Source organism: Pezoporus flaviventris, unplaced genomic scaffold (genome assembly GCF_033815535.1).
Source record: "Pezoporus flaviventris isolate CSIRO_AGI_PZ_B2104156 unplaced genomic scaffold, CSIRO_AGI_Pfla_v1 ptg000079l, whole genome shotgun sequence".
Lineage (NCBI taxonomy): Eukaryota > Metazoa > Chordata > Aves > Psittaciformes > Psittacidae > Pezoporus > Pezoporus flaviventris.
The window spans coordinates 2,215,416-2,229,697 of NW_026892627.1; the positions used below are offsets into that span (position 1 = coordinate 2,215,416).

A 14,282-nucleotide genomic window follows, 5' to 3' on the forward strand; every position below is an offset into this window, starting at 1 on the left:
TTAGAGGGTGATTTCCAGGGTACCCATCATTAAGTCTAGTAGACAGTTCTGCAATCTCATCTGCCCCCACCAAGAAGCAATATGACCAAGAGCAATGAACAGAAATCACAGTCTTCAAAGTTATTTATTGGAAAATGGGCTTATATCAGAATCTAGAGTATCTAGACGAATAAGATAATAAATTTTTGGGGAGTTTATTAGTTTATTAGACCAGACACTCTAGAATGTAGAATACATTGTGTCTTTAATGTTGAAAAAAGAATTCCAAACAAAACAGGTCTTTCAAATCAGAGGCAATGCTTTGAAACGAAGTATTTAGCTCACTTTGCATCATCCCTCTTCCATTTCATTTATCATCAGAATGACCCTCTGAGACAGAGTCATTTAAGACAGGTTCCTGTGAGTCAGTTAATTTGCCCTCTATATATGCATGTCTAGCTTCAGCTACTCCAGGAAAGATACTTAGACAAGATATCAAATTTTAGAGTGCTAATATTCATAGAATCGTAGAATAATTAGGGTTGGAAAGGACCTTAAGGTCATCTAGTTCCAACCCCCCTGCCATGGTCAGGGTCACTTCACACTAAACCGTATCACCCAAGGCCTCGTCGAACCTGGTCTTGAACACTGCCAGGGATGGAGCATTCACAACCTCCCTGGGCAACCCGTTCCAGTGCCTCACCACCCTAACAGGAAAGAATTTCCTCCTTATATCCAATCTAAACTTCCCCTGTTTAAGTTTTAACCCGTTACCCCTTGTCCTGTCACTACAGTCCCTAATGAAGAGTCCCTCCCCAGCATCCCTATAGCCCCCCCTTCAGATACTGGAAGGCTGCTATGAGGTCTCCACACAGCCTTCTCTTCTCCAGGCTGAACAGCCCCAACTTCCTCAGCCTGTCTTCATACAGGAGGTGCTCCAGTCCCCTGATCATCCTCGTGGCCCTCCTCTGGACTTGTTCCAACAGTTCCATGTCCTTTTTATCTCGAGGACACCAGAACTGCACACAATACTCCAGGTGAGGTCTCACAAGAGCAGAGTAGAGGGGCAGGATCACCTCCTTTGACCTGCTGGTCAAGCTCCTTTTGACACAGCCCAGGATATGGTTGGCGTTCTGGGCTGCAAGCGCACACTGCCAGCCCATGTTCATTTTCTCATCAACCAGCACCCCCAAGTCCTTCTCTGCAGGGCTGCTCTGAATCTCTTCTCTGCCCAACCTGTAACTGTGCCTGGGATTGCTCCGACCCAGGTGTAGGACCTTGCACTTGGCATGGTTAAACTTCATGAGGCTGGCATCAGCCCACCTCACAAGCATGTCAAGGTCCCTCTGGATGGCTTTCCTTCCCTCCAGGGTATCAACTGAACCACACAGCTTGCTGTCATCAGCAAACTTGCTGAGGGCTCACTCAATCCCACTGTCCATGTCAGCGACGAAGATGTTAAACAAGACTGGTCCCCAGTTTCTACTTGCAGAATGAGGATATTGTCATTGCCACACTTCACCTGGTGTTCTGAAAGGTTACAAGCTATAAAAGCCAATGTAGTAGCAGTAGAAGCCTTGAAAATACTTTCTGTTGCAGCCAGGCTTAAGCAGTGTCATCTTCAGTACTAAGTCTTTGTTCTTCAGTTTAGCTCTAGATCTTTCATTCTGCTTGCAGAGGTCCATCTTTTTATGTCATTCACTGTAAGTGATGAGCTATACCTAGTTCAGATGAATCCCTGAAACCACAGAAACAAAGGCTCTTCTTCACAACTTTTGGGTCATTTTGAAATCAGTGGCTTCTAAAGTGGTTGAAAAGGTCTATTGGCCAGAATAGAAATGCTGCTTGATTGACATCATCATTTGTCACAGGGTTGGGGATGAAAAGTAAAATGTCGTCTCGCTTGATTCGTGAAAGGCTGTCCTTAACATCAGCGCTAAAGAATGTTCATTGTCCTTTCCCAATTAATGAGCTAAAGATAAACTAAACCACGAGTGATGTGTCCTCATCTCTGACCCTCCTTTGAGCAAGAGCTTGGACAAGGTGACCTGCAGTCTCCTCTGACCAAATTTCCCTATGGTACAGTAGGACTTTCACAGGAAAGGCTGTCTTGGAAGTGTGGAGGAAAGGGAAACCATCACCACAGGAAACTGAGGGTCACACATGCAGTGATTTGTCAGAGAGCCTGATAAACCAAGCAATCCCTCATCAGCAATCCAGCAAAGCTCAGCTTGGCGAGACTGAACCCCAAGGGAGTAAACTCCATCCTGGTTCCTGAGAGGAACAACTGTGCGTGGATGAGTCATTCCAATTGCTGCATTTAGGTATTGCTATTGCAGCAGTCTGATCCCATCACTAACTTCATAACCTTTGTCCTGCCTCAAAACTTTCCACTTTTGTCTACACTGCCATTCCTGACCCTTGGCTGCTGTGCCAAAATTTTTCTCCTACTCTATCATTCCATATCTGAGATGCAAACCTCAACGACAGCATCTTCCCCAGCTTAAAATTTCTCAAAAGAACATATGTCAGACCTTTTTGTATTTGGTCACTGGCAATAACTCCAAAAGTTTACCACATGCTAAGTCAAGACAGCACTCATTTTCTGAAGCCATCTTTCCTGTCCTTGTTTAGAGAGATATTTTGCCATTGCCTTCTTGCTTTCTCTTGGTCAGTACTTGGGAGGTGGGTTCACTTATTGCCACCAGGCTTATAGGGCAAGCAGTCAAGGCTGTGAAACTTCATTTGTATATTATTAATCTCTTTGAGACACCAAGGGGGATGTTGGGACCAGTGCTGGCAAGTTTTAATTATTCACTGACCCTTAAAAACCTAGTTAGTAGGAAAGGCTAGAACGGTCTTCTCTTTATAGCTGCTCACTTACCAGCATTTAGGAAAAAAAAGGAGGGGAGGGAAAAGTGCATTCATGGCACTTTTGCTAGGAATAGTGCAAAAGAGGGAAAAGGCCAGATTAATTTTTTTTTATATATTTTCATTATTTAAAGATCAAAACTGCAAGGCAGCTTCTATCCAGAAGTTATTTTGCCATCTACAGCAGCAGGTTGAAGGGAACTCACAGCAACAATGGTCCCATGGTCTAGTTTATGAAAATAAACAGCAAAATCTGGAAAATGAGGACAGCTGCTTCTAAGAGAGGGGATGAGCCTTTGCATACTGATCCCTGAGCAGGAAAGGCAGATTTCCCACTCCAGGCATAACTGAGCTTGCTTAGAGTAGAGATAGAATAGATTGATAGATGGATAGACAGATAGAGAGAGAGAGAGACAGAGAGACAAACACTTTGTTCATAAAAGGCATAGCAGCACTGCAGTCTTCTGCCAGAAATCTGAGGCCAACATGTTCCAAGTTCTGCTGAGCAAAGCCCTACAAAATAAGTAGAAATGACCACAAATATGCCTGTGTTTTAAATTCTAGAGGAGTTGGCACTACCTGGTAGTCTGCTGGTTGGAAAGGGAGCAGCCAAATCTATACAATTGCAGCAAGGAAGCCTTGTGTTCTCTGCAAGGGGTGAATTTGTCAAGCAATGCCCAGCACCCAAGCCAAAGCTGAAGAAAGCCATTTGCAAAAGTGATCTTCCTTTTATGAAGCAACTTACAAAAGCTGTACATGTCACTTCAAAGAACAGAAACCACTGCTGTGGCACTTGAGTACCCAACCAAAGCAGATCACTCCCAGGCACTTCTGAACCTTTCACTAAGAAGTGCTCAATCTCAGTGTATTGAGAGTCAAAGCTGGGACATCAACTCAAGAAAATCATAACCCATGGAAACAGAAAGCAGTGAACGGCAGCCAATGTGTTATTAACTAAGAAGTGTTCCCCTAGGTTTAATCTCTTCCCTTGTCTTTAAATACAAAGGGTTTGGAGGCAAAAAGGGCCACTTTTCTTGTGCATTTAATTCTGTGGCTAATGCCAAGGACACCAAGAAGGGTAGTTCCACACAGCTCTGAGAATTGCTATTTGTTTGTTTTATAAGGATGCTTGTACTCGGAGAGCAAATGGTCGTATTCCAGCCCTCAGCTGCAGCGCATATGGTAGACATAGACACGATAAACTCAAGAGAGTGATTTTCTGCTCCTTCAGTTGTCCATCCTTCCTCTGAATTGGGATTTAGACTTGACTCCCCAAAGGAGCACCAAAGCCCTTGATTGAGTGTCTATTCATATACACAGTGCCTAATCAAACATGAGGTCTTTCTCTAACCATTTTAACCCTGTAAGAAGCACCTACCACATTATTTTCTGGCTAGGGAGTGAGAGGACCCACCAATGCTTCCTGCTTCTGCACTACAAAGTCTACAGTTAGTATCTTCAATGAGTCACCCAGATTCAGACAAATACTCTTTCTACATGGGCCACCACAGAGAGATGACATGGTAGCACTGGCTAGGTTTCTATTTCCAGCAGCGCTGAAAGAAATGGAGAAACAGCAGGATTTTACTCAACTCTTTGAACATGTAACATTGGACATGTATTTAACATCAGTATGCTCATGTATTCCTATGAGGGCTGAGAGTGAAATAGTAGTCTTTACCATGGGGGAAGGATTGCATGTGCCTATTACTCAATTTGGGCATTTTAATCATGACTGATATTTTTTATTTTCCATGCATCCTGTCTTCTAACCTCAAGAGCATCAACCTTTTTACTTACCACTTGCTGTGGAAAGGGCTGAAAACCCATTTGTACTAGATAACATACTTTGGATTGTTTGATACTACATTGCTGTGTTTCCAATTACGTTTCTTTGCTTTTATCTTCTTTCTGTAATCTGCTCAGTCCCTCCCACTAATTAAAACCTTATTCGCCTTTTTTCCCCTTTCAACAGTGTTTATCCTTTGCATTGTTCCTTGCATCTCTGCTTAGCAAGATTGACTTCTGTTATCTTTGGGTTTTAAATATATATTTAGATTTTACTGGCACAGACATTTGTTAAAGTGATCCAACTGTTCATTACAGACCTCATGATTTTCCATAGTAAATTTTTTAGACAATCAACTCAGATCAACTTTATTTTGTGTCTCATTCTACATTCTTTCAGAGTTGTATTTTATGAAAAGCCCACCACTTCAGATTATTACCTTCTATATATAACATTCCCTCAGAATCAGTAGATATCTGATGATATTCTGATGGCTAGACCTCCAGATGTTTTATTTTATTTATCATATTTGGCTTGTTTTCTAGGACAAAGTCCAAAACAGACTCTAATCTCAGTCTTGCTCAACAAATTCTGTGAGGGGCTGTGAAAAGTTATTAAGGGGGTAAAAAAGTCTTTACATAACAAATATTTCTGCAAATCCTAGTGTTGTTTTATGTACTTAAAACATCTTAATCAATAATGACCTTGCAAGAAGACTAATAAGGATTTCTGGGGAGGGCATGGAAACTCTCAGAATAAAATGATTTCTTGCCAATATATGTCAGGAAGAAACTTTCCAAGGGCAACTTTCCATAATTGTTGTTTAGGAGGTTTTTGTGCTTTTTCTTTACAGATGGCACTTGCCACTGCTCAAGAGTCAGAACAGATTCTGGATCTGTAGCTTGATCCAGGATAGCAGTCTCCATGTCTAGAAAACAAATAGAATGAAGATGAGAGGAACCAAATGCGTAACATGCTGCAATGCCTTCCTGGCTGTGTGGAGTCTTGCAGGGCTTGGAACTGAATAAACACCATGCTGGAAGGACAGACCATGGCCACTTGAACTAAGGGGCATTCCTAGAGGTAAATAAAGAGGTGGGTGAAAACCAAGGGTCTCAAAATGAGACGGAATAAACGAGCCAGTAAGCTTGATGTTAACAATTCCAGTTTAGTGAGCAAAAACATTTAGTCTTATGAGAACCTCTCTGCAGTCCTGCATCCAGCTCTGAGGCCCCAGTATAAGAAGGATGTGAAGCAGTTGGAGCAAGTCCAGAGGAGGCCACAAAGATGAACAGGCTGGAGCACCTCTTTCTACAGAGACAGGATGAGAGAGCTGGGCTTGTTTAGCCTGGAGAAGGGAAAGGCCCAGGGAGACCTTAGAGCAGCCTTCCAGAACATAAAGGGCAGAAATGAAAGCTAGAGAGGGGCTGTGGACAAAGGCAGATAAGTTTGGGACAAGGGAGAATGGCTTTAAACTGACAGAGGGGAGATTTAGGTGAGACCTGAGGAAGAAGTTTTCCCTGTGAGGGTGGTGAGGCACTGGCACGGGTTCCCAGAGAAGCTGTGGCTGCCCTATCCCTGGCAGTGTTCAAGGCCAGGTTGAACAGGGCTTGGAGCAACCTGGTCTAGTGGAAGGAAGAGAGTGGAACTGGATGATGTTTAAGGTCCTTTCTAATCCAAACCATCCTGTGATTCTATGATTCTGTGAACCTAGTGGTGTGGTTATCCTGAATGAACCTACATGTCTTGGCAGTGCTATCAGGGTACCATCCCATTCCCCCAAAATAACACTACCTGTACCACGGGTTATGAACCTCCTCAGATAGTGCCTCCCATGGCAATACCAGAAGAGGGGTTTTGCGGCCATGTCAGGGCTAGGAGGAAAGTCTGTGGTGGTGCTGAGTTACTGGTTGCCTACACCCAGGTAGGAGGGAAAGAAAAAGGGGTCTTACAGCTCCCATTGCCATCTCTCACCAACACCATCACTGTAAGATGAAGGCTCCTCTGAACAGATTTCACACTCCAGGTGAGGTCAGAGAAAACAGAGAGCAAAAGATAGTTTTGCCATTCTAATTTCACTGAAGCATTATGTTGCATTGCGGCTTTCATGAGATCTCAAGCTTATTGAAGTGGGTAAGAAATTTTGCTGCAGCACACATTAAATAGCAGAAGGGCCATTTCTTATTCTATTCATTTTACAAAAAATGTTATCAGAAGATATAAATGAAACTCACCTTTCCAGTTTCTAACCCAGTCTTTTCTAGACTTGGTTAATCCACTATTTTTTCTTATTTGTCTTCTACTTTGTGGTCTTCAGAAACTGATACTTAAATTTCTGAATTTCACACAGGCAAATCTCTCATCACCTGCAGGCGTATACCTGCATGCTCCCTTCTTGACTCCTGTAGGTCTTCAGCTGAATACCCAAAGCATGAATATAAGCTGAACTAACCACATAATGAAGTACACAGTCTAATCTTGTCAAACTGCTCTGAAATTCCTCTCGTCAGGTTTTGTAACCTTGATTTCTTGCAGCCGGGCTGTCCCATATCTGCAGTGCTTTTGAGAAAGGCAGCAATAGAACAAACAAGACAAAACCAAACAGAATTCTTTAGAGTTTTCAAGAAAGTTTTGAAACCTTTTTTATATCTTAAGACTCTTCTCCCTAATTTAATGGAATTTTCATCCTTTTCTTTCAAACCAATTTCAAAATTGACATGCCGAAATTCAGAATACAAAAAAAAAAAAGTAGGAAATTTGAGGATTTTCCCACTCCACCCCACTTTCAACGGTTTCCAAACCTTTTTACTATGATGGCCTGAGAGGGTTCTTTATTTTTACAGCTGCTGCATACCTAGTTCCCCTCACTGGAAGACGCACATGCAGCTCCAGCGATTCTAATCTTTTCATTCCAGGAAAGGAACCAGCTGTAAATCCACTGAAGCAAGATCAGGATACAGTACCAGAACTGTTGTTCTGGCCTCCCGCTGGTTAAGACTTCCCTTGAACTGCTCTCACACTCAGTCTTGTCATGGGTCCAGGAGCCTCTGTTTTAAGAATCCCTTCCCACCTCCCAGTTGAGACCTCAGTAAGCCTCTAAAGGCAGTGGTATTATGACTTTCATGATCTGGTGAGACACCTCTGCAAAGCAACAGTTGAGTCAGATTTGGAATAGTAGAGGGTGCTTGGTTTCTTCTATCCTGACAGCACCCAAAAGAGGTGCTATGTTTGCATCCACTCCCAGTTTCCAAATAAATTGAATGTTAGGGATAAAGTTACTCCATGCACACTCCCTGTCCCTGGGTGATGTTGTAAATGAATTTGTGTAATGATGTTGTAGCACTCAACAGCGCAGTTCCTTCCCTCTTTTACTGCAAGCACGGCTGCCACAATCCTTGCTGATATTGTATCAGCTTTCCACTATGCAGTAGGCTATAAGACCAGAAAAAAAAAAACCTGGCATTCTGTAACAAAAAATCAGATCAATGTTTGCAAATACTGACAATTTCCCTGCACCCATGGAAAACTGCTCAGGGAGTCATCTCATGCTGGCGAGAATGTCACCTCCAGGGTGGGTCTTTCCCAAATTTTCACAGTAACCTGGCGCTGAGTGTGTACAAACACTCACAATGACTGCTTAGCAACACCTCCTGCCAACCTAGGCAGTGGCAGAGTGAACAAAAATGTGTGCCGTGCTCTCCAGCAATTCCTGCAATGAAAATATATCATCAAGGAACAGTAAAACTTGTGTTGGGCTGGTGGGGATGAGGTGGAACAGGACCTCCCGCACCTCTTTCCACAACACTAACACAAGTCTGACTTTGTCTTCTTGGACTTGGCAAGTCTCATTTGAGTTCCAGTGAGCCTCATGTCCCCAGTAAAAGCTGGCACACATGAAAGCTATGTGTATATATATGTTGTGTCAGGGGACGGGGGAGGAGGAGGCAGTTCTGCAGCAGGAGCCAGCAGCCATTCCTACAGCCAAAGGTCAAGAGATCTGCAGGATTTTTCCAGACGTGCGCTGTCATTTCTTATCCTGTCTAGATCAAGGGTGGCCCAGCAAAGGGGAATGCAATCATTTGGCATGGAAAGAGACTACTGCTCTAAGGGACAAATCCTGAGAGCAAAGGGCACAATACACTCCCCTGCCATAGCAGCCCTGTGACATTCTGCAAGACATCCGTCAGTACTTTTCAGTATACGGCAGGACAGGTCCCACTGATGGCTAGTCAAGACAGCTCAGGCTTTTCACCTTTGGAGCATCCATTATGATTAATTTGTTGGCAGTTTTGGAGACAGAGGTGCCTATATCAATCAGGAAAAACCATTCCAGAGAGGCCTGAGCTAACATAGGAGTGAGCTAGTACATCCATGCAATACAACTCTTTGCTATCTAAAGGTATTTACTCCAGTCAAACAGCCCATGGGCCACTTTGTGGGTAAGAGGGATGCTACTGATCAGCCACATTAAAAGGAAATACATCCTGTTCCAAACCTTCTTGACATTGTCACATCATTGCAAGCTTGGGGAAAACTCAGTGCATTGCTGAATCTTTCATCCTCACACAATACCTCACCATAAAAAGCTGTTTCTTCAGTTTTTTGAGAGGCTAGGCAGAAGATTTTCCTCACTGGAGGACAGTTATGGGAGATGGGCATAGAATAATGGAATGATTTGGGTTGGAAGGGACCTGAGAAATCATTTAGTTCCAAGACCCCTGCCACAGGCAGGGACACCTTCCACTAGACCAGGTTGCCCCTTCCAACCTGGCCTTGAACACTGCCAGGGATGGGGCAGCCACAGCTTCTGTGGACAGCCTCTGCTAGGGCCTCACCACCCTCACAGGGAAGAACTTCTTCCTCAAATCCCATCTAAATGTCTCCTCTGTCAGTTTACAGCCATTCCCCCTTGTGTGTCACTTGATAGAGTCCATTTGCCACCAGATTAGCTGACAGCAGGCTGAAGGTCTGTTCTTTCCTGTATATTAAACTGGCTTAAAATCCAGCACTTTGTATTTGAAACCCTACTGAGTGGGTGTTACTGATTCCTAGTCAAAACTCAAAGACAAGGCACCATGCAGTTTCTTAAGAAGCATTTAATAAGCACAGGAAACCTTGTAAATCATGTTTGGAAAAAAACCTTAAATATCTGGGACTTGTAATAAATTTTGAATTACTACTATTGGGTAGCTCCTCCTACAGACATCTTTCTTTTGCTGTTAAATACATACCATTGCTGTTCCTTCACAGGTAACTTCTCCAAGTTGAGGGTGTGACTGTAGAACACACTCAGAGCTAGAGAAGAATGACAGGATCTCAGATGTCTGCCTGTTGAAAGGTGGACACCTCTGTCAGAGCCTATAATAGTATCCTTTTGAAAAATAGTTCAGCTGAATACATTTAAATTTACTCCCATCCCCAGCAATATTTCAGCCTTGGGATTAATACCTGCCTTAGCTTCATGTAGATAATATGACATAAATCCGTATAAAGGCAACCTGGACCACACAACACTTTATTTCCTAGTCCTGTGTCCAACAAATCTTTGTCCGTAACTTGTATTTCCTGCTCCTGGCTGCACTGTATGTGTTTCAGTTGTACAAATGTCAGCTGAAAGTGACACCAGCTGCTCTGCAAGCTTCAGAGGCAATTTCTGAGCACAGCTCATAAATACAATTTCTTACATTTGGCTATGTCTAAGCTTTTTTAGCCATGCTATGCTGCCCTGCTCTCCACGTCTGCAAAAATTAAAGCTTCCCCATACGCATGCCCCTCCCTATGTCTTTGATCCTTTTGTCTGGACTGAAGAAATCCAAGCTGATATATAAAGCATGTGTGATACATCAGCCTGGTAGAAAGCTCCTTCGTGTATTAGCCCTCTTCTGGAGGAGTGAGATTTTTGTGGTATGATGCACAGAGCCAAACCTGCCAGCATTCCCTGGAAAGCAAGAATAAGGGGGAAAAAACTGAGTTCATTATTTGAGATCTGATCATATTATTATACATATGTATCTTCATTATTAAACCAAACATCTACCCAGCTAATTTCCCAGTTGCCACCCTGGCAAAGGGGCCCTGGAAACTGAGCAATGGAGTTAGGGAATATTGATCCGTTTGGAGAATAAGAGCTGGGTTTGTCCATGACGGTGAGCAGTAACATCTGGAGGAAAAAGAGGGTGTGTTCTTGAGCAAAGCAGCAGCTGGCTGCCCCATGCATCCACTGCAGCCACAGCTGGCACAGGCACGGCAGCACTGCTGCAGAGCTTCAGCCTCCCTCCACCAGCACTGCTTCCACATGCTATTGCTCTCACATCATATCCTCAGTCATTTCGCATTCTGCCCGTCACTTAGAACATTACATCGCAGTGGCACAGCATGGCTCTGGCCTCTGGCCCTATTCAGCATAACGATCCGAGGTGATGGGGTAGCCAGCAGCTGTATCATTTTCAACCTGGAGTCATGAGTTTGGCTGTTTCCAAATACAGCAGTAACTTGCTGTCAAGGGTTGCAGGACCATTCATACCAGCAGCAGATGATTTGTGTATACTGTCATACAACATTATTAGTGCTGTTCCCAAGTGGAATATCTCCCCCTTTGAGGCAAAGTCCAGCTGGTATTAACCAGCACAAAGGATTCCTATCAACTATCCTTTCTATTAAATTACTGACAAATCACTTTCTTCTCCCTGTGCAAAACACAACAGGCTTGTCAACCACCCCCTCCCAACACCACAAAAGAAACCCTTCTTCCCCAAGTGAACCACTGGCGATCAGAGCCAGCCCATACAACCAGCTCCCCCAGGGATGTGTAGATGACTTCTCTCTGAAAGAATCCTCATCCCACCACCACGTCGCAGAGGAGGGGGCCAGATCTCCAACACGTGAATCAAGAGACTCCTGTACTTGCTACAAAGCCACAGGACTGTTTGACCATCCAAAGAATTCCTTAATTAAATCTAGGAATCAAATTCTCAAAATAGATATGATTCTATTTTGGACTGAGTCCCAGGTTTGTTTTTGATCTTCCCAGTCAAACTGTCTCCTTCCTTTCCACTGGAAAAGACTGACTGGAAGCCTCTGGCACCCAGTGGATGAGGCTTATAATAAAAGGGCTAAGCTAGTAAATCTGAAATCTGAAATAATGGAACAAGAGTCAGCTAAATTGCTGTCATTTAGTGCCCTTGCCCAACTTGCTACATATGTTTGTCACCATCAAGTGTGGAGTACTATATGGAGTGCTATAGCACTTTGTGCCCTCTGCCACACCACGCAAGCTGCTAAGGACAATAAAGCAAAGACCTTTTGAAGTCAGAGACAATATTACAAAACAAGGATGACAGAGTAATCCTGCTCATGGCTTGGACGGATATACTCTTTTCTGGGTAAAAACCTGGCTGAGTTCAAAGAATGCTGGTGAATGGATTTTAAACCCAGTTGGTGGCAGGTCACAAATGGTGTTCCCTAGGGCTCAGTACTGGGGCCAATTCTGTTTAATATCTTCATCAATGGTCTGGACAAGGAGATCAAGTGCACCCTCAGGAAGTTTGCATAATATACCAAGTTGGTGGGAGTGTTGATCTTCTGCATTTTAGGGAGGCTTTGCAGAGGGATCTGGACAGGCTGGATTGATGGATGGAGGCCAGTGGTATGAGGTTCAACAAGGCAATGTGCCAGGTCTTGCATTTGGGCCACAACAGCCCCATGCAAAGCTACAGGCTTGGGGAAGAGTGGCTGGAAACCTGCTCAGCAGAAAAGGACTTGGGGATGTTGGTCAACAGCTGAACATGAGCTGTCAGTGTGCCCAGGTGCCCAAGAAAGCCAACAGCATCCTGGCCCATATCAACAACAGCGTGGCCAGCAGAACCAGGGAAGCAACTGTCCCCCTGTACTCAACACTGGTGAGGCAGCACTTCAAATCCTGTGTTTAGTTCTGGGCCCCTCAGTACAAGAGAGACACTGAGGTACTGTAGGGTATCCAGAGAAGGGTGCCCAGAGAAGAACAATGAAGCTGGTGAAGGGTCTGGACAGAAGTCTGACGAGGAGCAGAGAAGGGAACTGGGGTTGTTCAGTCTGGAAAAAAGGAGACTCAAGGGAGACCTTATCACTCTCTACAACTACCTGAAAGGAGGTTGTATTGAGGTGGGGGTCTATCTCTTCTCCCAAATAACAAGAGATAGGACAAGAGGAAAAAAACTCAAGCTGCAACAGATGAGGTTTAGACTGGATATTAGGAAATATTTCTTCACTGAAAGGGTTGTCCAGCATCAGAACAAGCTGCCCAGGCCAGTGGTAGAGTCACTATCCCTGAAGGTATTCAAAAGATGTGAGTGTAGGTGTGGCACTTCAGGACCTGTCTTAGTGGTGACTTAGCACAGTTATGTTAGCAGTTGGACTCTTTTCCAACCTAAATGATTCTATGATTCCCTTTGTTTTATTTAGTTTGCTTTGGTTTTCCTAGCTGTTCAGAAATGGAGATCACTTTATCCACAAATCCACACTTAATCAGAGTCAGAGAGTCGTACCTCTTCCCTCTTCCTCACCACTGCATCTTCCTTTGCAAAGACCATTAATTAACTCACTACACAGGGCAAGGTTTGGCTTCTCTGATGAATACCCTGACAATTAGTGCCAGCTGTTAAGGGTGACACAACCCCTGAGCGTACTAAGAAATGGGCTGAGACCACAAATTCATTTCACATCACCCACCACTAGTACACTAGAGCCTTTGAACACCACAGACAAAATAGACTGATCTCAAACTAGCCATCCAGAAGAAACAGGAGAGGGGTGTTTTACATTTTCAGTAAGACAAGTAAATCCAACTCTCCAGCTTCTTAGTATGGGTTAGATGTCAATACTGGGGCCTTTTTTCAGAAGCTCTACAGATGGGATAACAGCAAATGCTGACCTTTATTTTCTGACCAGTTATAATGCAGACAAGTGATAGCACATATTTAAACTGGACTCCATGCATTGCCTTTACAGCCATCAATCCAAAGCAAATGCAGCAGGTTAGAAAGAACTGACCTGGTGGCCAGATCCAACCCTTGAAATCTCAACTGGCTCACTGGCTCACTGACTCACTGAGTGTGGGATCAAGCCAATTTCTCATAGGTCCAGTCCGCTGAAGTTGTGCAAAAAACCAAGAGGTGATCTTTTTTGATTGTCTAGTGGGCTGTAACAAAAATATAATAAAGGAGCAAAATATCAAATCCAAACGAAAGGCTCAGAATAGACTTAGAGCTGGTTCTTGAGAATTGGTTTTTAAATTCCATGTTTTATGGGAAGCAAGGGACCAATCAGGATGAAAGCAAAGGTTTAACTTCACTCTTTCCATTATCCACAATGACGCTGCTAGGCCTGTGGCAAGTTCCACATAAAGCGATCAGAGAACACCATAAATTACTTCATTCAATTGCTTTGTGCTCTGTATGCTGAGGTACTCAGTTGTATTTGGGAACTGCAGTAATAGCAAAGATATATGGAGCTTGGAACTGATCTGGAGAATGTAGAAGCAGAAGAGGTCCCTGATGGAAGCCATGCCTGATAAGCCATTTCTGTTCAAATTCTTTGATGCTTAATTTTGACCGTCCTTTTCATCTCCATTCAGGATCTCTCCACACCCTTTCTCATCAAACACAAA

At 43.7% G+C, this 14,282-nt stretch overlaps 1 long non-coding RNA gene across 1 annotated transcript; it reads right to left on the minus strand.

Annotated features, from left to right (window-relative positions):
• Positions 1–5,024: 5,024 nt before the first annotated feature.
• On the minus strand, positions 5,025–10,593 carry LOC133280067 (uncharacterized). Its single transcript, XR_009747057.1, has 4 exons — positions 9,871–10,593; positions 7,494–8,071; positions 7,092–7,190; positions 5,025–5,567 (listed from the first exon to the last, which is right to left on the minus strand). It is a non-coding gene; the product is annotated as an uncharacterized LOC133280067 (long non-coding RNA).
• Positions 10,594–14,282: the final 3,689 nt, after the last annotated feature.